The following is a 26,689-nucleotide window of genomic DNA, read 5'->3' on the forward strand; positions in this document are numbered from 1 at the left end:
ATACAGGAGTGTGTTGGCCATTTCCTTCTCCAGGGGATCTCCCTCACACAGGAATAGAACCTGCATCTCCTGCATTGGCATATACACCGTAAAAATTACTGTGGTAATTTTATAGTAGTAACTTTACAGTAGATCTTGATCTCAAGTAGACTTCCTTTTATTTCTTTTTCGAGAGTCTTAGCTTTTGTTTATTTTAATTTCTATATAAATTTCGGTCAGTTTATCAGGTTATACACACACACACACACACACATATACACCTCATACACTTGTTGGGGGTTTTGGTTGGAATTTCATTAAACTTATAGATAAAATTTGGAGAGAAGTGATTTCTGACAATACTGAGTTTTCAAATCCAAGAATGTGGCACATCTCTTTTTTTAGTCAGGTCTTTAATTTTTCTGAATAACCTTACAGTTTTCTATATGAAGCTCTTACACATAGGTTATTCCTAGATATTTGATAGTTTTAACTTTATTAAAATTTCACCTTTTAAGTGATATGTAGAAATGCAATTAATATTTATATTCTGATCTTATAACCAACAATTTTTCTAAACTCATTTATTATTCTAATTATTTCTCTGATTACTTTGGGTCTTTATATATATAATTATATCTATAAATTATCTTAAGTAGTGTGGGTCTGTTGAAGTTTTCTGTTTTTTCTTCGGTCTATTTTATTAACTTCTGTTTTAATCTCATTCTTTCTGCTTTCTTTTTTTTATTTGCTCTTCTTTTTGTGGTTTAAGATAGAAATTGAGATCATCAGTTTGAGTCCTTTCTTTACTAATATAGCCTTTTAAATTTATTCTTCTAAATATTGCTTGAGCTGCATCCCAATATTTTTGATGTTTGTATTCTTATTATTATCCAGTTCAAATATTATCTAATTTCACATGTGATTTCTTTTTTAAACCAAAAAAGAACCAATTATTTATAATTATGTTCTTAAGCTTCTAAATACTCAGGACTTTTTGAGTACTTTATCTTTATTGTTTACCTCAAACATGTTTTTTGCGCCCTGACACCCTTTTCTCTTGTAGGATTTTAAATATATGTATGTTTACTCTTTAGCATCATCTGATAGATTCATAAGATTCTGTTAATTTCTTTTTCAATCTTCTTCATCTTTTATAATTTCAGTTAACATATCTTAAATTCACTTATTCTTTCCTCTATCATATCCATTTGGCTATTAAGTCCATCCCATGATTTTTGTTTAATTTCAGAAATTGCATATTTCATTTCTAGAGTTCCATTTCTTTCTTACTTATTATTTCAATTCTCTACTGTGGTGCTCCTTTATTGAAACATGCCTTGTTTTGCTTCATTAGGAATAGTTATTACACTGCTATAAAATTCTTTTATATTGGTTTCAACATTTAGTTCTTCTTAGATATGAAGTCAGTTGACTCTTTTCTCTTAAGAATATGTTTCATTTTCTTGGTTCTTTGAAAGTTGGATATTTCGGATTATATCCTGAAGGTTATAAATGTTAAGCTATGAGAATTTTAGAATCTGTTATTTTTACCCCATTTTTGTTGCTTCTTTTGTTTTAGTGAATAATTTTCTTGGGTGGGCTTGAATTGCAAATTCTGTTTTGAGGGCAGCAGCTTTGGTCTTAATGCAGATTCTTTGTTTTTAGCTTAGCTGCTCTGAATCTGTTCTGTGCCTGAGTCACTCAGGGATTATACAGAGATAAGGGGAAACAGAGTTTATAGATCCCTGATCTGGCTTTTCCTTTGAGGATCCGTCCTCTCTTTAGCACCTGTGAATGCCCAGGCCCACTTTTCTGATTCCCCAGGGTTTTGTTTGTTTGTTTCCTGCAACCCCACCTGTGTCTGCGCATGCAGTTCAGCTCCACACTAATAGCCTTAGAGATGGGGATTTGTGTAACTCTCTGGCTCCTCCTCCAAGCTAGCATGCCCTCCTCACCTGTCAGTCTGCTAATGTTCATTTTCTGGCACCTTCAGGCAGTTGGCTTTTCTATTACATCCAGTATTAGCAGGTTTTTCTCTTTAGGAGAAAGGGAGCTGTCTTAGTCGTATCAGAAGTGGAAGTCTTTTTTCAGAATTCCATCAGGACACAGAGGATTGGAGGGATCCAATATTAGTGAATCAGGCTCCAGACTGGCATATTCCTCTACTTGATATAAATCCACCAGTCAATTTCCTTGCTTCTAACACTACTAAGGGCAATAGGATTAGATTACTTCTTTTTCTCCAAAATGTCCAGACTCACTGGCCTTCTGAATAAGCAGCCTCAAAGTAACGTACCTACACTATGTGGAAAGTTTTTGGCTTTCAGATATGTTTAGTAGAGTATGAGTTAAGTCTGGCAATTAAATTGTCTTGTTCCATGAGTAAGATACTTCCCTGACTCTTGTCACCAGGATTCTCCAGGACGGATAATATATATGGTCTTATAGAACTCAAACACAGGAGAATTAATCAGGAAGGACTGGGAGTTGGAGGAAGACAGGAAGGACCCATTATGAAATTCAAATAGGGAACTAGAAATGTCAAAAAGTACTGGAAAGTAAAAGTTGCTCAGTCGTATTTGACTATTTGTGATCCCATGGACTGTCCATGGAATTCTCCAGGCCAGAATACTGGAGTGGGTAACCTTTCCCTTCTCCAGGGGATCTTCCCAACCCAGGGATCAAACCCAGGTCTCCTGCATTGCAGGAGGATTCTTTACCAGCTGAGCCACCAGGAAGTTTTATTAATATTGACTTAGACATTTGGGAAATAAAGTCAGAAGCAAGTTCTGGGCAGACGAATGCTCAGTAGATCCATTCGGGCCATGTCAGGGGGAGGGGACAGCTAGGTGTTGAGTGCCCACAATGTTCTTGGCCTACCACAGCTGCCTCATGGCCCCTCTTTGGCAGAATGAAATTGAACCTCAAACAGGTTTTATCACAGGCCCAGTGTTTCATGGCTAGGGAGTGGCAGATTCAATCTGAATCATTGTCTGCTTGGCCTCAGAACAGGCAGGGAATCAGGTCGGGGGAGAGAATTTGACCCATTCTCTGAATCAGAGATTCTCAATCCTAGCTGTAGTATAAGGAAGACAGATAGTGGATCTTTATCACCCATTAAAGCAAATTGAAAGGCAAATGAGCAAGACTGCCATTGTTAAAAAATTAACCATGAATCTCAATTTATTTAAGAAAAGGGGGAAAAAAGTCATTTGCACATTGCACTGTCTTGATCATTATTTATAACGAATTACTAGAGCCACCACTTCATAACTTATTCACACACATTGCATCAGGGTGAAAGCACTCATGGGCTAGAGAACATTAACCTGGAGAAAGGTAAATGGCCCGTATTTGGATGTAGGGACTCAGCACGAAAGAAGCTGAATCGGTTTCCTCCAGGCTTTCGAAGCAGAGCCGCATGAGGCAACCAACCTGAAGCTTGGTTTCTCCCATCCACTCCCAGCCCCCTCTCCACCTCCTCAGCTCACTCCAGCCTGCAATCAATCTGGTCTCTTAGAGCTATTGACCGGCTGCCTCAAAGTCATTGCCCAAATTCCATCTCCTCTCAAATCCATTTTCCCCGCCTCAGAGAGAGCCAATTGGATTTCTCAATTATCAAATTGTACAGTCATGAGCTTATATACTTCTGAGAGGTAATACGGTGTAGGTTTCTTTGCTGTGGAAATGTCATATTGGCTTCTCTGGGGAGTGAATGGAATATTTAAAATACTCTTTCAGTCTCAATAGCCCATTAAGAGGGATGCAAAGGTGAGATGTGACTTTGCTCAGGCTGGAATAGAAAAGTGTATTCTTTGAGAAACTGTGAAAACTCCACCGCCTAATCTTTTATTATCTGTCTTGCTTTCTACTTCTTTACCTGGATTAAAAAGTACATAAATGGGCAAATGAAACACATGCCTTTGATAAACATAAACTAATTTTGACATGTATATATACACATTTACAGTTAATTAAATCAGCATTCCTTATTTTTTAAATAATAAATGCAGTTGCCATTTGTTGGATGTGTACTTTGCGCCAAGCAGTACTTGGGCACTATACAAATGCTATATAATTTTATAAACTAATTTTTGGTTACAAATAATATATAATTACATTCTCCTTATAAAAATTCAAATAATTTAAACTGCATCGAATTCTAATTTGATTTCAATCCCGATTCTGCTGTACTACTGAAAAGTAACAGCTTTTTCAGATTTTTGTGTCCATCCAGAATATTCTGTGCACTGACATACATATGTTCCTGTAAAATAGATGTAGTTATGTGGTCTTGAGTGTATATTTGTTTTGTAAATAGAATCATCATCACTGTGTTTCATGCTACAGTTTGCTTTTCACACTCAACAGTATGTCTTGGGTATTTCCCTGTGTTACTGAGGAAGTTCTGGCTCCCTTACTTTTAAACTCCTTATTTCACTGTGCATAACAGGGTAGCACCAGATTTTACTTGGTTATTCTCTATTAAATCAGAATTAGGTTATTTTCTTTTTCTTTTCTTTTTCCTCTTGCTGTTACACACAATGGTATATTTTTATGACTTTGGGGTCTTTGACGTTTATTAGCTTTCTTGTTAGCGATAAGAGGATGGCCAGTGCTCAGCCAAGTGTAGTGTGTAGGTCACCCAGATTTCAAAACCTCAGTTCCGGTACTAGAATATAGAGAGGATTATCTGAATTTTATTTTGACCATCCTTGGGGTTAAGTGGGCTTCTCAGGTGGTGCAGTGGTAAAGAATCCACCTGCCAATGCAGGAGACATGGGTTCAATCCCTGGGTTGGGAAGATGCTCTGGAATAGAAAATGGTTACCCTCTTCAGTATTCTTGTCTGAAAATTGCATGGACAAAGTAGCCTGGCAGGCTACAGTTCATGGCATCAACAAAGAGTTAGACATGGTTGAGCAATTCAGCACACACACTGGGATGGGGAGGTAAGAGGAAGGGAGGGGGAAAAAAGCTAAAAACCCAAATGATTGCCATCAAGCTATCATATCTGTGATCAGTTACATATTTTTCAGACAATGAAAAGGATAGCCGAACCATAGGAAACACATAGTGTTTTCATTTCAGCTTCTTTGTGTTTTGAATTGGAAATCAGATCTCCTGGAGAGAAAAGGAAAACAAACTCCTAATTAAGAAGCAAGTACAAGGTTTGTGGAGATCCTATTTCATTCCAGACACTCCATGTACATGTTACTACTTTTATGCCCCATGAGCTCTTGAAGGGAAGCAGAGTATGTCATCCCAAAATATGCCACTTTGTCATGCAGATTGTTTTCATCTGAAGACAATACCCCAAAGACTCAGGAAAAACTTTTACCTCTTCCTTAACTACCTAAAAGAATTGAGACAGGGGGCCTGTACCAGGAAGAAAGCTATTGCCTGGGAAAACTCTTCTCTGAAAGAACTCTTTGTGAGACAGAGCAAACTCCTAATTACCAAGCATCTGCTGTTAACATCCTGTGAGATTACACTCCTGCCTTGGAAGCTCTAGGCCAGTTTCACATTCCTTAGCTCAGGACTGCATAGAAATCTCAGTTGCCTGACTTGCTCTTGGGTCTCATATCTTTGGGGAGCCTGTACATAGAAAATTAAATTTGGCTTTCTCCTTATAATCTGTCTTGTATCAATTTAATTATTAAACCAGTGAAAGAACCTGAAAGGGAAGAAGGGAACATTTTTCCAACCCTGCAGTCTGATTATGCTACTATTCTCACAGCTCCTGACCTCAAGTAGCTGAACTTCTATCCTTCAGACTTAACAAGGACAAAACACAAACAATTGTGTTCATTTATCTTTCCAAAATCAGTACTGTTGTTTAGGATGGTTTATTATAAATCTGACTTATTCTCATATGAGATAGTCAAGCATTATGGAAATGTGTAAAGAAGAAATTAAAAAAAAAAAAACTCCCTCAATGTCTTGATCCTGATATTAATTACCATTTTGGTAAGCATCTTCCAAACAATGCATCTTCTCTCTTTTCTGAGAAATCAAATTTTCTTTAAATATGTTTCTAACACTCTTGCATTTTTATAGCTAATTTTTTCCCCCACTCAACAACATATTCTGTAAATTTTTAACAATGCTAATAGATGTGATGGCTCCTTGACTAAAACATAATCAATCATACGGTGGTGTGGTACATTTAACCCTTTGTTCATTTCCTTGGTTCCTCATCCATTTATCCCCCATCTTTGTTTCCTGGCTTGTTATAGGTCAGTCGTCATGCTAAGCACTGGGCACACAATGGTGCAGGTACAGTATGAGGGCCTTAGGAATTTAGGTCTAGTAGGGAAAACAAACAAGCCATCGTTTATCGTGTGATAAACCCTATGGGACTTGGTTTAGAAGGTGTGATTAAGCAAGGCTTCTTAGAGGAAGTAATAACCATGCTGCAAAATCACTGAAAAAGAGTGCACTACCGCAGAGGGGCAGGTGTTTAAGCAGGGGGACAGCATTTGCAGAGACTTGGAAATGAGAGATATCCTGGCCCTTCTGTAGAAACCAGGATGCTTCTTCTTCATAATGGGTTGTTGACATGGCCCAGCTGAAATCAGCCATCTCTAGGGCTGGTGGTGGTTGATAGTGGTGGTGGCACCCACCCTGATGTTTTTCATGGCTTTGGTATTCAGCTACAAAGAAAAGGTGTAAGGAGGAAGCCAGAGCCCTCCTCTGCCCGAGGACAGGGCTCCTCTCCCATCAAGCTAGTTTCAGTAGGGAGAGGATGAGAAACCACAGGAAAAGGGTTTCCCCAGGCTCCCAAAGCTCTGCCCAGGCAGATCTCCAACAGGCTCCCAGCAGCCTGGGTCCTCACAGGGTCAGAGTGAACCTGCTCAGGGAGTGAAGGGTCCAATGAACATGGATCAATGTCAGCATTGCTGGCTTTAAAAGACCAAGGGACAATTAGCAAGATTCTGCCCTCAAAGATGAGGATAAAGGGGCTAATACAGACAGTCTTAAATTCAACAATAACTCATAATTTTGACATTTGAAGGTAGTGTCATTTCCTCAAATGTGGTTTTGAATTGGCATTTTATACGCCTCTACCAAGGGAGATTCTGATAAATGTAAATAGAGCCATGGTTCTCCTTGCTTTCAAATTCTAATTCTCTGAGCTTTCTGCTTTAAAGTACCCATTTTTTCCCCTGTGTTGAGTAAGAGTGTTGAGTGCCTTACAGGACACTAAAAAGGTAAGTTAGACTCTGCCCAAGTATCAAAGGAAAAAGTACCTTTGATCACTTGGACCCCAGTAGTCATGTTGGAAGCACATTGTCCCCAGACAGTGGGAAAGGATTTGCAAATGAATTAAATTCTGACGAGTGATACTGCAGGTAAAGCTGCACATCCTAGGGAAATGTTTATTGACTACATATTTCACTGAGAAATAGAAAAGATAAATATTTGTACTTCCATTGAGACACATTTAAAATTCCCAGACAGCCGTTGTATAATCTGCTAAGCAATTTGCCCAATTGTTTTCCATTTTTTTTTCTTTACCAAACAGGTGATTATAATGATATTTATTCTTGTCTGTGTAGATTTGTTATTGGTGATTATTTGTAGTTGTTATTCATCTGGTATTGAAGTTTTTTTTTTTTTTCTTTTTGAGGGGGTGGTAGCAACTTAATGGAAATTACATATAAGGTACAATGATAAATCTCTTCTGAATTTTAAAATCAGAATCAATTTGGTGTCTCTGTTGACAAAAATGTACAAATTCACAATCTTGAAAATTGCTTGTGAAGCAAAATTAATATTTAGGTAGTGTAAACTCTGCTTTAAGACTTACAGAACTGAGGTTCCTGGTTCATCAAATACTCTGGTTAATAAAGAGTTACCACACCTACAGTCCAATTAGAATACAATAAAATGCCTGTCACTAAATTAGGGTCAAATAGGTATTTTTCTTTGGTGTTCTATAGACACCCCAGGATCTTAGAATGCCTTTAGGGTCACCATTCATTATTCCTTACTATATAGAAGGTCTGTGGAAATAAAGTGCAGTAGCGAGCTCTCATTATCCACATCCTGAATAGCAAGGGTTCACCATTCATTTTGCTCATTTCCCGTTTTCATTTTCAGAGATTGATTCTTCAGAAGACTAAATGGGATGAAATATTTTAGGAATACTTGCCTGGTAAGTGTATATGTGACAGACAGAATGAAGAGGAAATGGGAGTGATAAAGACCAGTAATGAGGTTCCAGGATCAACCCAGGCAAGAAGCAAAGAGGGTCTTGATGAACATGGGGGCGGTAGAAGCAAAAGGAAGGAATAAAAGTTGGCCAGGAAAGAAACGAAAGAGTAGAGTATAGGAATCAAATATGATAAAGTTTTAAGGCAGCAGGAATATGTGGGTTTAGCAGGAAGCAGACATTTGGTTTATTACTTATGGAGACTGGCATTATCTAAGACACTTCATGCTCCTTTGGTTCATATTGGCATTCTGTATTTGTGAGAGCTTCTTGGGTAGCAGTTAGTTGATGGGGGAACTTTCCCTTTGTATTATAATTGCCATTTACCTTTCTCTTTCCACAAACCTTGATCTGTCTAACCTATCTAACCTTGATCCTTATCTATCCACGTTGTGTTCCTAAAGCACCTAGCATCATATAGGGTACATAATAGGTACTTAGTAAATGTTTGAGAGAGTAAGTATATGGTGAAGAAATCAAAGGAAGTGAGGGACTAAGTGGGAAAAGAGCAATGGACATTTGATATTTGTCTTAAAATATAATATTCAGAAAGAACAAATTCTAGAGCAACATCCTTAGTTTACCAAATAGTAAACTGGGGCCAGGCAAAGAAGGCAAGTTGTCCAGCCAAGGTCAAGTTCAAGCAGTTAGAGTCAGAGGTAGGGTAAGAAACTAGGTTTGTGCTGCACTGTTCTGTCCTCACCTGGTGAGTTCTCCTGCCCCTATCGGACAGAGGGGTGCCTATTTTGTTCTATTTTTTCTTTATTGAAGTATAGTTGCTTTACAAAGTTGTGTTAATTTTTCCTGTACAGCACAGTGATTCAGTTATATACATATGTACATTCTTTTTTATATTCTTTTGTATTATTGTTTATCCTAGGGGTTTGGACATAGATTCCTGTGCTATACAGTAGAAATTTGTTGTTTATTCATTCTAAATGTAATAGTTTGCATCTACTTACCCCAAACTCCCAGTCCATCCATCTCCCACCCCACCTCCCCCTTGGCAACCACCAATCTGTTCTCTATGTCTGTTTAAGTCTGTTTCTGTTTTGTAGATTTATTTGTGCCATTATATTTCAGATTCCACATTATAAGTGGTCTCTATGGTATTTGTTCTTCACTTTCTGACTTCTTTCACTTAAGATGGTTATCTCTCAGTCCATCCATGTTGCTGCGAATTATTTTGCTCCTTCTGTGGCTGTGTAGTATTCCGTTGTATATATATCCCATCTACTTTATTTGTTTCTCTGTCAGTAGACATTAGGTTGTTTCGGGATCTTGAAAGTGAAGTGAAAATGTTAGTCACTTCATGGTGTCCGACTCTTTGTGACCTCGTGAACTATAGGCTGCCAGACTCTTCTGCAATTCTCCAGGCAAGAATACTGGAGTAGGTTGCTATGCCCTTCTCCAGGGTATCTTCTGACCCAGGGATTGAACTCAGGTCTCCTTCATTGCAGGCAGATTCTTTACTATCTGAGCCACCAAGGTCTTGACTGTTGTAAATAGTGCTGCAATAAACAGTGGGGTGCACAGTATCTTTACAATTCAGGAGCAGGATTGGTGGGTCATATGGCAATTCTATTTTTAGTTTTTTGAGGAACCTCTCTCCTGTTTTCCATAGTACCTGTACCAATTTATATTGTAGGAGTGTAGGAGAGTTCCTTTTTCTCCGCATCCTCTCCAGCATTTATTGTTTGTAGAATTTTTGATGATGGTGTGAGGTGATACCTCATTGTGATTTTTTTTTTGCATTTCTTTAATAAGTAGTGGTATTGAGCATCTTTTCATGTGTCCAACTGGCCATCTTTGTGTCTTCTTTGGAGAAATGTCTATTTAGGTCTTCTGCCCATTTTGCTTGCAAACATTTTTCTTTCATTCTGTAGGTTGTCTTTTCAGTTTGTGTGTGTGTGTGTGTGTGTGTGTGTGTGTGTGTGTGTGTGTGTGATTTCCTTTGCTATGCCAAAGCTTATAAGTTTGAACAGGTCCTATTTGTTAATTTTTGTTTTTCTTTCTATTGCCTTGGGAGACTGGCATAAGAAAATATGGGTACAATTTATGGGTCAGAGAATATTTTCCCTATGTTCTCTTCTAGGAGTTTTATGGTGTCATGTGTTATATTTCAGGCTTTAAGAAGTTTTGAGTTTATTTTTGTATATGGTGTGAGGGTGTGTTCCAACCTCATTGATTTATATGCAGCTGTCCAACTTTCCCAACACCACTTGCTGCAGAGACAAGCAGTGCCAGTTTTAGCTCTCTCCAGGTGACCAAGGACTGGGACACAAAGACACAACTCCTTGAAAAGATATGTCATTCAATAGACAGAGATGACCCTGATGACTCTGCCAGGGATAGGTTCAAGCCCAATAAGACTGACCACAAAATACAGATGTATTTTCCAGAAAATGGAATTTTAAAAATTATTACCTGATTAATTTTTGATGGGTAATGCTATCATGTGATCTGAAATCTTAAAAGAATAAAGAGGTATAAATAGTGAGAAGTCTCTTTCCCTTGCCTGTCCCCTACCAGTCCAGTTACCACTCATTATGTAGGTATGTATTTTTTAAAGCTTCTTATATATCTTCCAGGGTTTCTGTACAGATATATAAGCCAAATGTGACTAAATAGTCTTAGCTCGTTTTTGGTGCATACAATGTAGCATGTTACAGACACTCCTCTGCACCTTGCTTTTTCTTTTAAATTGAGGTTGGAGAACTGCCATACCAAAACAAAAGAACTACCTTTACTAAGCTACAAAGTAGTCTATGGAAAAGATGTAATGTAATTTAATTAAATGCCCCCTGCTGATGTATATTTGGTTTATTTCTAATCTTTTGATGTTCGAAAAATCCTTTAATGGCTAACATATACGTACACCAAGGATTTGTGCGTTTGTAATTTTGGGATGTTGACAGTTACCCTCCTAATGGTTATACCAAGTTACTTTGGAGTTGGCAGTTTGAGAGTACCTGATTCTTCACAGTTTCTACATCAGAGTGTGTTATCCACGTTTCAGCCAACCTGACGGGTGAAAAATGCCACTGCAGGGTAGTTTAATCTGCATTTCTCTTAGGAGCGAGGTTGCACGTCTTTTAAATGGTAAAAAGTGGAGATAGAAAAGTCAAAACAGTATTTCCTCCAGTTACCAAGTTCAATAACCAGCAGACACTTGGCCCTAGAGAAGGAGACCTCTGCCATCTCTGGGAGGTGTTGGAAGCCAATCACCCTTCTGTGCCAGCACTTTGTATGGATTTGCGATTCAGATTCCCAAGACCTTGAATAGTAGACACAGCGTTCCCATTGTACAGAAGGGGAAAGTAGATTAACAGAGGGTAACCCTCCCAAGATTTGGTAAAGAACAGAGCAGAGGCTTGAACCTTGGTCTAGAAAACTCCAGGTCACTCCAAGGTCCACTCCAGGACCTTGGACAGCCACTCCCCTGCACTGTGCAGGATGCTCTTTTTATGGGGAGTTTGAATTCGATCATTTTTATGCAGTTCTACTCCCATTGGATTTATGCTCCTCTGTGTGGCCTAGCCATCTCCCTTCCCTGCACCTAGTTTGGAAAAATAGATTTCTCCTCTAAAGTAATTATGGTTCATTTCTTTCTCCTGTAGGATTTTGAAATGCAGCAAGTTTCCTCTCTACACTTCACCCTTTTCTGCTAGTGTCTTTATAGAAGCCACTGTGTTTGTAGCAAATTATAAATATTGATCTGTTTTCTCTCTCACCTTTTATATAAACATGGGAGTTGGGGCATTGAGCTGTGTAACAAAAGTAAAAAAAAAAAAAAAGGCAGTTGGGAAAACTTACTATTTTCTTGGTTATATATGAGGGATTGACTCAGCATAATCATGTGAGAGCAAAATAATGGGAGAATAATTGACTTCTAAGCTAACCACAACTGGACTTTTCCAAAACTACCTGAGAAAGGCTAGTTATCCCCAAGTAGAACTATTACTTTGAAAGTGGCGGATAATTTACAGTGGCACCCAACCTCTGCAGCTGTCCATCTAGGAAGCTAGGAAATAATCAAAGTGTGCTTGCCACTCTTCTCTCCAGATCTGTTTGCAAACCTTTCCAGGTCCGTTTGATCTAATTATTGCCTGTAGGCGTCCACCCCCTGTCCCTATAGTGACATTAAGAATCCCTTCTATAGGTACAATGAGCAGCACTTCTAGAAAGCACTTCTGCCTTCTCAGTCTGGCCCTCTCAGTTTCTCCTCCTGTCCTGAAGCCTAACAGCACTATTCACAATAGCCCAAAGGTAGAAGTGCCCCCGAGTGTTCATTGGTGGATGAATGCATAAACCAAACATAGCATATCCATGTAATAGAGTATTAGCCAGCCTACATGCTACCACATGGATGAATCTTGAGGACGTTTTGTTAAGTGAAATAAGTCAGACACAAAAAGACATGTACTGTATGATTCCACTTATATGAAGTATTAATATGTAGAGCTTCTCTGGTGGCTTAAATGGTAAAAGAATCTACTCGCAATGCAAGAGGCCCAATTTCGATCCCTGGGTTGGCAAGATCCCCTGGAGAAGGGAATGGCAACCCACTCCAGTATTCTTGCCTGGAGTATTCTAGGGACAGAGGAGCCTGGCAGGCTTCAGTCAATGGAATCGCAAATAGTCAGACATGACTGAGCGACTAACACTTAATATGTAGAGCAAGCATGGACGTTTGTCTCCCATCATGGATATAGGTAGCACTTCCATGACAGTATCTAGATTAGCTCTATGAAAACCTCCAAGGGTCTCCAGTTTCCTTCCTAGGATTATAGAGTCAGAGGTTCAATGGTTGATGCTTGGATATATGCATTTTTATAACCTCCCCAAGTAACTTCTGATGTGCTTCAAGGATTGGAAATCGCTAGATATCATAAGTTTGAAACTCCTTGATTTTACTTGAAGGTCTTAGGCAGTCTGGCTCTTGCATGTTTTTCCAATCTTACTTCCTATCTTCCCTGTGTCTCTCAGTAATTTTATCCTCACTGTAACACCCTGCACTTACCTGATAACCTGGTTTGGGGTTTTCTTTCTCCCTGAAGTGATTTTTGCTACTTCTTTGCCTCTTACAATCCTCCTCAACCTTTGAGATTTGAACTAACTCTTACCCCTTCCACAGAACTTTCCTGGATTCCTTTCCCATCTTCATTTTTGCCTCTTCCCTCTCCCCCCACCACTGGTTACCATAGTTTTGAGCTTTAGGGCCCTTTCCATTGTACATGTGTATTTCACTCTTAGCATTTCAACATATAGTCTTATGTTTGAGCCTGATTTGTGGCATAGACCAGGTCCTAGTATGATGCTTGGCTCAGAGTAAGTGTTCAGTATTTATCACATGAAATTGAATTTCACTTTCCAGACTTGACCTTACTCCTAAGCTCCAGATAAATATATAAAATGGTGCACATGATGTCTCAAGCTTTTCAGCCAAACACTGTCAAAATGAGGTTTTCATTTAGCTCTGCACATTTTTCCTACCCACAGTGTCCCCATTCTCAACAGTAGCATCTCCAGCAACCTGATGAATTGCTCCACTTAAAATGTTGAACATCACCTTTTATACCTCTCTATTTCTCATCTCCTACATCCAGTCAGCCATCAGGACGGGATAGTTCCATCTCCAAGGTAAAACGTAACCCTTCCCTTTTCTCTCCTCCTTTACTGTCACCACCAAAATCCAGATCTGTCTGTACAGTGAAAAACTAATTGGCCTCAAACACTACCCATCACTCCTTGCCTCTTCCAGGTGGTTCTCCTGACTGCAGTCAGACTGGAGTGAGGAACACTTCTGGATGTGTCCCTCCATCATTTAAGCCCTTTTAGCTGTTCGCTGTTCCTGACCATCACAGTATTTAATAGAATCTAGAAGGCTCTTTCTATGCCTTCTGCCACTCATCCTGTTCTAACAGCATCAGTTCCATATCTGTTCCTTATTTTGATCTTATGTCTTTCCTTCATCAGAAAATTTTTTCAAAGGATTACTTCTGCATCAGACGCTATTATTGTATCCCAAACCCTGTGACCATCCACCTACTACCCTTCTTTCAGACTTTAATCTAAATGTCACTGCCCCAGGAAGACTTATCCTCAGTCAGAATGCAGCAGCTTCTCAGAATACCCAATTTTTTCATCTTAGTATGTAATACAGTGTGCTTATAAAAATTTTGGGGAGCTCACACCATTGGATTTTACCCCTGATTGTATGCCTGGATACAGGCCTCTACAAGTTGTTCAAAATAAATATTTATTGCATGAGTCAACTCCACACAACCTGCCTGCCTATGTAGATTATACTTATTTTCTGTGCCCCACTCCCAAAGGAGTGAAAATCATCATTTTTTTTTTTTTAAACCATAGAATTGCTTCTTTCTTGAGTTCACCAAAGTTAATCATTGAAATGCAAAATGTTAGGGGGGTAAGGCTGTATCAGAGGGAAAAAATGCATGAGTGGGTCCGTAATCACCATCATGTCCTCTAGTGGGTCCCTGTCACCACTCAAGTCCTCCAGCCCATCTCCTCTGAGCTCCTGTCACAGCTGGGAGCACAGTTCTGTAGCCTTGGATCCCCTACCTGCCAGACTCCTTACCTAAACTTGGGGGTGGGGAGGGAGGAAGGTCCCGCCCCTTTCTCTCTCCCACCCTGGGCACATTATCATGAACAAAGACGAGAGAGGAAGATTTTTTTCTTGTGATGAATGGTGCATTTTAAACAACGTTCCTTAGGCATTTCAACAATCACATTTATTCTACATGCAACAATAGTTTCATTACATATAGTGAAAATCCTTCTAAATGTTAATGTAACATTGGCCCAAGAATCTCACATTTGGAATAAATAAAGCAAGATATGGCCTCATATTAGTGAAAACTTACTGAGACCAGTTTTCTCTTGGCTGCAACTTATTTTAGGGAGAAAACAGTTTCTCACAGTTGTAAAGAATACAGACTTTGAAGCCACAGTGATGTGAGTTCAAATCCTAGTTTACTAACCAGGTGACTTTAAGAACTTTTTTTTTTTACTGTTACCGGGCCTGTTTTAACGGGTTTTTTGAAAGATCACATGAGAGAACATGGATCAACCGATGAGTGCATTTAATATGCTTTTAGTATGTGGTATATTGTATATAGTTAGAATCTACAGCATGGATAGTGTATATAGCCAGCACTCAGTAAATGGTAATTAATAGTAGTTACTACTATTACAGATTATCTGTCTTCTAGCTCAGCAGTAAAGCTTACCTTGGGTCAGGTTGAAACTTGCCTAATAGCAGTAATTTATCCAATAAATATTTCTTAAACCCCTCCTGTGCTCAGGCACTGTGATAGGTACTGAATAATATTTGAGTGAATAAAATGGGAATTTTTAAAAATTGAAGTATAGCTGATTCATAATGTGTTAGTTTCAGGTGGACAGCAAAGTGATACAGTTACATATACAGACTTATCTGGTTTTTTCAGATTGTTTTCCCTTATAGGTTATTACAAAATATTGAGTATGGTTCCCTGTGTTATACAGTAGGTCCTTGTTATTTGTATGTTTTATATATAGTAGTGTGTATGTGTTAATCCCAAACTCCTAATTTATCCTCCCTCCACCATTTCCCCTTGGTAACCATAAATTTGCTTTCTATGTTTATGGGTCTGTTTATTTCATTTGTTCATTTGTATCTTTTTTTTTATATTCCACATATAAGCAATATCATTTGGCATTTGTCTTGACTTCACTTAGTATCAGTACCTCTCTGTCCATCTATGTTGCTGCAAATAGCATTGTTTCATTCTTTTTCATGGCTGAGTGATATTCTGTTGTATAAGTATACCACATCTTCAAGCTCATTATGAAGGTTCCTTAAACTAAAAATAGAGCTACCATATGATCCTGCAATCCCACTTCTGGGCATATATCTAAAGAAAACCATAATTCAACAAGATACTTGCACCCCAGTGTTCATTGCAGCACTGTTTACAATAGCCAAGACACTAAAACAACCTAAATGTCCATCATCAAAAACGGGCATGGGCTTGCCCTCACAGAGCTTAAATTTCAATGAGAGACAGTAAAACAAGCAAGCAAACCATTTAATGTATAGTTGTAAAATGTGCTGAGCTGTGCAGAGGGATGAGCTGTATGACCCAAGAGAACATAGAGAGAGGAGCCACATAGATGGAGGAGTGAGAGAAGTGCCAGGGGGCAGCTGCAGCTGACTGGCTAAGGCTGTGGGCTCTTTCCTTTTCCCAGCACAACACAGTATTGAAAGAGACTTGGTCAAACACCTTGTTTATCCATTGTGACAAGCAATGGATAAACAATAGATCATATTTTCTGATGCCTTTTACAAAACTAGCCTAACTGATGCTCTAATCTGATCAAAAATGACGAGTGTGGAACGTTCCTAACCTACAGATCAGCAGATGAAAAAACAGAATCCTTAAATAAAATGCTAGCAGGTTAAATCTAGCAGCATTAGAAAAGAAACAAACTCCAAAGGTAGACTGACACAGAGAGATCTGCTAATGTCATTTATCCTGTCAGTTGGTCAGAGAAGCAAGACTGTCCTTTTCTCCTATAAGTAGAAAAATCCTTTCATTGTATTCAACATTCAGATTAAGGGTTTCCACATGGCTGTGGTTGGTTTGTCTGAAACTCTAATGCTAACAAATATGATGATTAAAATCAGAAAACCTTAAGAGTGTGTATGTAGAGAGGGTGTATACTGGCCGACTCTACAAGGTTAATTCAGGATGCATCAGTATTTATCAAACCAATGTAAGCCCCATTTCTGCCCAATATGAGCAGTCTGTTCAGTCCAACAGTGTTGAAGAAGCAACAGAAATAAACCCCCAAAGGCTGTGGTTGCTCACTAGCGGCATGGTTTATGCCAGCGTATAACTGACTGACAGCCTCCATTTCTGAAATTAATTACTTTTCTTCTGGAGTTAAATTTGCTGATGATGCTTCTCACGAAAATATGAGGTCTTTACATAGCAAATGCTCTAATTAAATAAGAATAAAGGCAGAAAACTTCCAGACCTAAATGAGATACATTTATTCTGCGCATGTGGTTGAATCTTTAATGATTTGAAATGTAACAGTCTCTTCCCTCCTGGGATAGTGATGATATCTTGCTCTTTCCTAAATTTGCATCTATCTCCTTTCTAATGTTTATTTATGACTGTGGTGAAGAGGAGAGGTGCATTCACTTCGTTCTTTCCCTGCCACCCCCTGCCCAGTCTCCCAACCCCCAGTGCCGCAGACTGAATTGTGTCCCGAAAAAATTTATGTGTCAAAGCCCTCACCCTCCAGTGTGAATGTATTTGGCAATATGGTTTTTAGGAGATACTTAAGGTTAAATGAGGTCATAAGGGTGGGGTCCTAATCCAGTATGATTGGTAACCTTATAGGAAGAGGAAGAGCTTTCTCTTTCCCTCTCTCTCATATCCCATATCTACCTTATTCCATCTACACAGTCTTTCCTGCTTTTAATACTTGGGCCATTCAGGGAACAGTGCTTGTTTCTTGTGTCCTTTGAACTGGCTTCTAGGGGCTCAAGGACTTGTATATGTTTCCCTGTATTAGTGACCACAGAAATTATTGTTGTCTGAGGATCAGTATCTCTTTTCTGCATTCCTCCTCCTCTCCTTTGCTCTCTCCACATGACGATGCATGGGATAGAAAGTGAGCACACCATGTATCAGTTACTGGGCCAGGCACTGCAGCCCAAGATCCACTCCTCTAATCCTCATGTCTGCTGCATCAGGAGAAACACAACAATGGGCCCCCCTTCCATACCTCCTATAAATAATAGATTATACATGTGTCTGGCCTTGAAGTCGTTGCTCTTGTCACAGTCTATACCCACCTTGTGATGCTCTCAAGAGCCAGTGACCAGAGGAGTCACTGCTGGCCGAGAAGGGGTGGAATGCAGAGAAAAGTTGATTTTCTTTCTTTTTTTTTTTTATTTATTTTTATTAGTTGGAGGCTAATTACTTTACATCATTACAGTAGTTTTTGTCATACATTGAAATGAATTAGCCATGGATTTACATGTATTCCCCATCCCGGTCCCCCCTCCCACCTCCCTCTCCACCCAATCCCTCTGGGTCTTCCCAGTGCACCAGGCCCGAGCACTTGTCTCATGCACCCAACCTGGGCATGGAAGCAACCCAGATGCCCATCAGCAGACAAATGGATGAGGAAGCTGTAGTACATATACACCATGGAATATTACTCAGCCATTAAAAAGAATTCATTTGAATCAGTTCTAATGAGATGGATGAAACTGGAGCCCATTATACAGAGTGAAGTAAGCCAGAAAGATAAAGAAAAGTTGATTTTCAAATGACCAGGCTACTATCAACATCTGCTTTCCCACCCATCCACACACTCCCTCACATCGGACCTGGCTCCAGACCTGGTCCTGGCTCCCTCACATCAGACCTGGCTCTAGAAACTGGACAGAAAGACCTTCATCTCTTGTTCCCTGCCCTTTGCTGCTTGGCTGCTTTGTCCTCTTCTCCTTCCATATGACCATTGCGTTCTCCAGTCTGCAGAGTGGAATATGGGTGCCCCACAGAATCAGGGTTATATATTCTTATTTCAGCTGTCCAGAAACTTCTGGAATGTCTTGTAGTTTCACTGACAGGGCCTCATTGACCCAGGTTGAGTGAGGGTTCCACCCTTGTTCCATGTTGCTGTGGCCCAGATAGGCAAGCTCACAGAGTGAGCAAGGCAATGGGCATAAAGAGGCCTCCCTTCTCCCCTAAGTGTGCTCTGCTGTGCGGTGCTTAGTCGCTCAGTCGTGTTTGACTCTCTGTGACCCCATGGACTGCAGCCCACCAGGTTCACCACAGGAAAAGGAGAGGAAGGAGGACAGATGGGGGTACCAGCTGGCCAGCTTTGTTGAGTTCCTGCAGGATGCCTTAGTATGTTCTGGATGCCCTGATGAACACAAGTGAAATAAAGTACTATCATCTAAGGGCCTAGTTGGGGAGACCAGGCAGACCTAGAAGAGACAACTTCTGAGCAACAGGAAACAGTGTTTACTCAAGAGCTAAGTTATCTGGCCCAGATGCAGTCCTCAGGAGTTCAGAAGCTGATTAGGGTCTGTGCTGGTGAGAAGGAAACTCACGTTCACTGTGACAAGTATCTGTTAGATGTGTTTCCATGTTTTGCCTGATGCCAGCCTCTCAACTCTGTAAGTTAAAGGCTATCTAAGAAAATTTCCTGGAGGTTGGAAGGAAAGGGCATTCTACAAGACTTCATGGCATGAGCAAAGTCACGGTAGTAGGAAAGACCGTGGTTTGTGCAGGGAAGATGTAGGTGACCAGTCAAACTGAAGCAGAAAATGCTTTTGCTTTGGAAACAGTGGGATCTGTAGAAAAGACGCTTAATAAGGGCACAAATTAAATGACACCACCACCATTCATTTGTTCAGTTTACTTCTTGACCCCTGTGATGGTGCGGCAGGCCTGGGAACTTAGCACTGGGGATAAAGAGATGAATGAGACGCCACTCAAACTGGGAATTCCACAGTCTTGTGGATAGAGGAATGAATGATGGAAACAACAGGCACACTCTTCACACATTTCAAAGATGGAAAAAACACCTGGGGATTCTGGTTTCTCTATATGAGCCATGTTTTGCCATGGCAAATAGGGAAGGCTGAGGATTCAACCCAGATACCACTATTGCAGGTCCTCTGGTTCTGTCATCTTAAAGGGCACCAAAGGAGATTTTATAAAAGGAGCTACTAATCAAACAGCTGAAACTTTGGGGATTTTTAGGGTAAACCAGGTGGGCTTCCCTGATGGCTCAGAGGTTAAAGCATCTGCTTGCAATGCGGGAGACCTGGGTTCTACCCCTGGGTTGGGAAGATCCCCTGGAGAAGGAAAGGGCAACCCACTCCAGTATTCTTGCCTGGAGAATCCCATGGATGGAGGAGCTTGGTGGGCTACAGTCCATGGGGTCGCAAAGAGTCGGACACAACTGAGCAACTTCACTTCACTTCACTTCAGGGTGAACCGGTATCCAAAACAACAGACTAAAGACACTAATCTGCAGTACCAACTAGGCATAATTCTCCAAAAAGGCTGATGCTATACCGTTGGGCAGAAACTTTGCAATGCTGTCCATATAGAATAAATCCCATTTTTAATAAAAGTGAATCTTTAAGATATACACAACGATTAACCTAGAAATAGATTGGACTGTCTATTATATTGATATATATACAATCTCAGAAATTTGTCTCTAGTGCCTGGTTTACTATACACCCACAGAATTTAGAGCTCAATAAAAATACTTTATAGCATTCAGGCAGCAGTGTTCCTATTTCTTATGCGGATACATTGGAAACGTGGTCAGAGCTGTCATTCATCCCCGGCACTTAAATGTTTTCCATAAATAGTTGCTGCCTTAAGAAAGCATCACCAAATAAAATGTTTTTATTTGGTTCTTTGATGATATGTCAATAGACATTGAAATAAAAGCTTTCTTGTACTGAGGTGCTGTGGCTCCCTTCAGAATGTTTTCAAGGGGAGCTGGAGGGTCTCTGAGGACCCATTAAGTGGATGGGGGGGCAGAGTAGAGAGGTTATTACCTCTCAAAAGGATGGTTCTGCTGTTGCCCACTTCACCTTTATGGGGAAAGAGGGAGTGTGATAGAATTTTATTAAGATGTGCCTTCATCTGTCCAGAGGGGGGTTGCCATATCTCTGTGCCTCTGCGGCATGGGAGGGAGGACCCGCAGAGCAGACTGTCTCTCCTTCCCAGACACCATAGTATGAAGGTGTCCCTTTCTTCAAGCAGACTCAGTCCATGATGGTATCTTTACCCACTGGATGTGACTGAAAAGGAGGATGATATGTAGACTTTACCAAGTGATTCATTTGTAATCTGTTTTGATAAGGAGGTTTGGTAGGACATTGAAAAATAGACTTTTGCATTCAGAAGTTACATTTGCCTGCCCAGTTGTGTTACAATCAGTCCTCTATATATATGGGTTCCCCTTCTACAGATTCAACCAAATGCAGATCAAATATTATTTGAAAGTAACAGTCCATAAATCTCCAAAAAAAACAAAACTTGAATTTGCTGAATATAGGCAACTAATCAATACTATTTACATTGTATTTATAATTATTTACATAGCATTTACATTGTATTAGGTAACTTAAGTAATCTAGAGATGATTGAAAATATACAAGAGTATGTGTACAGGTTAATATGCAAATACTATGCCATTTTATATAAAGAACTTGAACATCCACAGATTTTGGCATCCAAGGTGGTTCTGAAATCAGTCCCCTGAGGATACCACAGGGTAACTGTACTTGGAAGTGGGTGACATATCTATAATAATAATAGTATTACTAAAAATACCAGTAGCACTCCCATAAAGCCCCCTTCTTGCCTTAGCTTCCTCCATGACACTTATCATATTTATTTATTTTCTATTTTATTATTTACCTTCCTTCATTAGAATATATTGATATATCCTATACAGGCAAATGATGTTTCTTTTTTATTCTGCTACCCCATCTCCAGTGCATGGAACTGGCTTAAAGTATGTTCTCATTAAATATTTTTTGAATAAGTCATCTTTATTAATCTTTATTTAAGATCTTTATAACATTTTGATTATATTTTTATCTCATTTAATTAGTATGATATGATAAGTAATATAATTTATTAGTCTCATGTTTTTATTTTAAAGGAATAAATGAATGTGTTTTTCATGAAAAGGGTTAAAGTACCACTAGAGCCCAGATGATGGTCTTAAAATACCATTTCCTGGGGAAAAAAGCAAGGTTTCCTAGAGAAATGGCTGATTTCAGAACTGGGGAGGGAAGTGCACAGGATGAGGCTGGAACATCTTGCCAAACAGAAAGCAAGGGAGCCGTCGAACACTACTTGAGTCCTACCCAAAGGTTTAAGAGGCCAACTTGAAGGGGCTCACACTGGTCAAAAGGTTGGGAAATTTAAAAGTGAAAAGAATAACTGCAATAGCATGGAAACTTGAAAGTAGTAAATAAAAGAATGTTCTGCCTCAGAGACTTAGAGAGCTGGCGGCAGCAGTTTCTCCACTTACAGCAGGAAAAACCTGGATAAATGCAAATGAATGTCTTTCGTTGAGCTTCTGGAGAGCTGAGGCCACAGGGCAGATAACTAACCCAAAAGCCGGTGTCAGAGACATACAGCACCAGACCATTAAGGAGACTGTGTAACAGGGCCATTCCCAGATTCAAGGATCAGGGCTCTCAGTGGAGGCTTTGCCTTACACCTTTATAGGGAGCAGAAGACAGGTTACAGGTTGAACTGTTTTGCAGTCAGGGACAGTCTCAGCTGAAGTGGAAATAGGTATTTTTGTGTCCAGCCAATTTCAGGGGAACAAACATTTCTAACCTTAGCTATTCAAGCATGAGACAAAGAATAAGAAATTGGCCTTCCTGTGAAAGGGACTGACTGGGGCTGGTTTTTTCAGTGGGTTCAGGCAGAAGGGGAAAAGTCTGAGTTTGGGCCTCTCTCAGGTAAACTTCGAAGTCATCTTGAGTGTTAAGCCAGTCATGAAAAAGAGTAAACAGCAGGTCTTAACCTGAGTCACGGGCTTCCCTGGTGGCTCAGATGGTAAAGAGTCTCCCTATGATGCAGGAGACTCAGGTTCGATCCCTGGATCAGGAAGCTCCCCTGGAGAAGCAAAGGGCTACCTGCTCCAGCATTCTTTCCTGGAGAATCCCATGGACAGAGGAGCCTGGTGGGCTGCAGTCTATGGGGTTGCAAAGAATGGGACACAACTGATCAACTAACTACTGCAGCTGAGTCATATGGAGAAAGCTGGTTCTTTGTGATAAGCCATTTTCTGGAACAAAGAATGGTAGGGGGACTTTTTACTGTCATTGATGGGAGCACAGGGTGAGGTTAAGTTCCATTTTGTCACCAGAGAACAGGTGGCACCAGATGTCTAACTGTCTGAAGTTACTTCCCAGGGGCAGACTACCACGGGAGATTCAGGCAGAAGTTTTAAAAAATTGCTAAAGACCATTGGTGGGCTGTGTTGCAGAGTGCGAGCCTCAAACATAGAGGAGGTTTACAGACTCTTGCAGGTATGCTTCTCTCAAGAGCCATGCCAGATGTTCAGCTCAGTCCTGGCTGGGCGAGGCAGGTGGCAGCCCCACTGAACTCTACTGAGACTTGTCTCCCCCATGAAACAAATGCCTTCATCTTCCTGAGGAAGAAGAGGCTGGAGGTAGTCTTCTGCAGCTGCCAACAAAGGTCCGTCTAGCCAAAGCTATGGTTTTTCCAGTAGGCATGTATGGATATGAGAGTTGGACTATAAAGAAAGCTGAGCACCAAAGAATTGATGATTTTGAACTGTGGTGTTGGAGAAGACTCTTGAGAGTCCCTTGGACTGAAAGGAAAGCCAGCCAGTCCATCCTGAAGGAAATCAGTCCTGAATATTCACTAGAAAGACTGATGCTGAAGCTGAAACTCCAATACTTTGGCCACCTGATGCAAAGAACTGACTCATTGGAAAAGACCCTGATGCTGGGAAAGATTGAGGGCAGGAGGAGAAGGGGACAACAGAGGATGAGATGGTTGGGTGGCATCACCAACGTGATGGACATGAGTTTGAGTAGGCTCCAGGAGTTGGTGATGGACAGGGAAGCCTGGCGTGCTGCAGTCTATGGTGTCACAGAGTCGGACATGACTGAGCAGCTGAACTGATGGGGAAAGGAAGAGAAAAAGCTCTAGTCCTGGGAGAAGGGCAGGCAACATGTAAAGCCCAGCACTAGTTCTGGAGGAGGGGCAAGATCATTCGTAAGGCCACGCCCCCAGCCCCAGTTGTACAGTGATTGCCCGTGACTGAGCCTCAGTCCAAGGTCGGAGAACATCTCTGTCTCTCCATCTCTCACCACCACACTAATGAGTATCAAGGAGAAATAGCTGTGGAAGGGCTCAGCAGTAAAGAATCCCCATGCAATGCAGGAGATGCAGGTTCAATCCCCTGGTCCCTGGAGAAAGAAATGGCTACCCACTCTAGTACTCTTGCCAGGACAATCACATGGGCAGAGGAGCCTGACGGGCTATAATCCATGGCGTTGCAAAGTCAGACAGGACTGAGCATGTCATGTGTACATACGTGTATGCATGTGAGAAGTACAAGAAAGAGATTTTCTCTGGGAAATGGGGCAAAGGAAAGACCAAATACTAAAAAGGGAGCAGACTCTGAGAAATACACCCCCACACAAGGTAGGACTGCTTATGACTATAATAGGTTTTTAGTTGGTTTTTCTTTAATTAGTATTAAGTATTTCTGTTTCATCGCTGTTTTGCCCTCTGTTCTACCTCATCGTGTATTAGCAACTGACTTTCTTATTAGATGCATATTTTTTCATTACTTCATTTTCAATCTTCCTATGTCACTTTGTTTCAGATGTTCTTATAAAAGCACATCTCTGCTTTTGTTGATCCTTGTTGGCGTCTGTTGCCTTGATATTTTATAGTGGCTTTTTTGATTCCCTCCAGAGATGTATCTTTTGAGGGTTTAGATGGGACCCTAACCTTGGTTAAATAACTTGTTTAGCATGATGATTGTAGAGTGTTTGCATTATCTTTTTTCTCTATTTACATGGGCTCAACCTTTATCATAGCCACCTCTCTAGAAAGTAGAAAACTTTCTACACTTGCTGTTCAGGTTTGATGGGGATTCCAGCAGAAGCCCCCTTTGTTTCCTAAGCACCCCAAAGCCATGTACTGCTCTGAAGGCATGCCTGCTAGTTGTGCATATATTTATATACAAATATGGACACAACTGAACGACTTTCACTTTCACTTCACTCTCCAGTCTTTAGCTAGTTAACAGGCTCTAGTGAGCACAGTAAGTTCTGCCATCTGGGTTGTTTTTACCTCAGGCAGAGGTCTGTACAGTGTTCTAAGAAAGCTTGAATTAGTCGTAGCATGTCCTGCTTGATATCCTCCAGTTTCACTTTTGAGGTCTGGTCCAGGGTCTTTCCAGGTGATGCTGTGGTAAAGAATCCACCTGCCAATGCTGTAGACATAAGAGATGCAGGTTCAATCCCTGTGGCTGGAAGATTTCCTGGACAAGGAAATGGCAACCCGCTGCAGTATTCTTACCTGGGAAATCCCATGGACAGAGGTGCTTGGTGGGCTACAACCCATGGGATCACAGAGAGTTTGGACATGGCTGAACATACACACACACACACACACACACACACACACACACACATCACCACCGCCATCCCCATCAATGAATAGTGTTAGGCTGAGATTCTCGTAGCAGTTTTTACAAACATAAGCAAGGCGCAGAGAGACTCCTAACTGGTATATGGCAATGATGAGTTCCCCTTCTTGCAAGAGTCAGGGTGCTGCAGTGGCGAATGGTCAAGCGAGAGGGAGAGGGTCATAGAGTTTCCTAAGAAGTTAATCAGTTGGCTGAAAAAGTACTGTGGGCTCTCGGTCAGTAGCAATGTCTGTATCCTGCATGTGTACTCATGAGGTCAGACGGGGAGCCTAGAACTGGTTCAGCAAAAGCATCAACAAGTTTTGAAGTGGCAGCTATCACCCTAAGACAAAGCGTTAACCTTTGCAGCTTGGTCAAGGGTAAAGCTATGCTAAGTGATGGGTTTTTGATGGTTCCTATGGAGCTGAGTTAAAACCCCAAGAGCTTGTTCAGATTGCTCAGACACAAATGGATGAAACAGCTTTTTGTGGCTAGGGAAACCTGAGGAAAGAAGTTATTGAAGAGTCTCCTCTGGGTTATCAGAGAGGGCAATGGCACCCCACTCCAGTACTCTTGCCTAGAAAATCCCATGAATGGAGGAGCCTGGTAGGGTGCAGTCCATGGGTTCGCTAAGAGTCAGACACGACTGAGCGACTTCACTTTCACTTTTCACTTTCATGCATTGGAGAGGAAATGGCAACCCACTCCAGTGTTCTTGCCTGGAGAATCCCAGGGACAGGGGAGCCTGGTGGGCTGCCATCTATGTGGTTGCACAGAGTCAGAAACAACTTAAGCAACTTAGCAGCAGCAGAAGCAGCCTCTGGGTTATATATGGCTGGTTCTTGTTTGAGCTCTCAGAGCAAAGAGCCCCTAACTAGGGACTTGGTCAGTTCATAAAGAGGCATTGCAATTTCAGAAAAATCTGGCACCCCTTGTCTGCAATATCCACTGAAACTGTTCAGTTGTTGTTTGTGAGGAGTCTGAGATATATTTGAACAGCCTTCAGTCCATTAGGAGAGACTGACTTTCCCTCTTAGATAGGTCATGCCCTAACTATTGATAATAAACTGTTTGGCAAAATTTAAAGTTTTTATTTGAAACTTTATGTCTCTTTTCTCCTAAAACTGAGAACATGTGGCTTCCTTTTCACAGGCTTCTTTGTTCTCTGAATAAAGTAGATCATTTACATATTGTATCGGAAGTGAATCGCAAGGGGAATTTGGATCTTTTA

The sequence above is a fragment of the Odocoileus virginianus genome, chromosome 3 (genome assembly GCF_023699985.2).
Source record: "Odocoileus virginianus isolate 20LAN1187 ecotype Illinois chromosome 3, Ovbor_1.2, whole genome shotgun sequence".
Classification (NCBI taxonomy): Eukaryota; Metazoa; Chordata; class Mammalia; order Artiodactyla; family Cervidae; genus Odocoileus; species Odocoileus virginianus.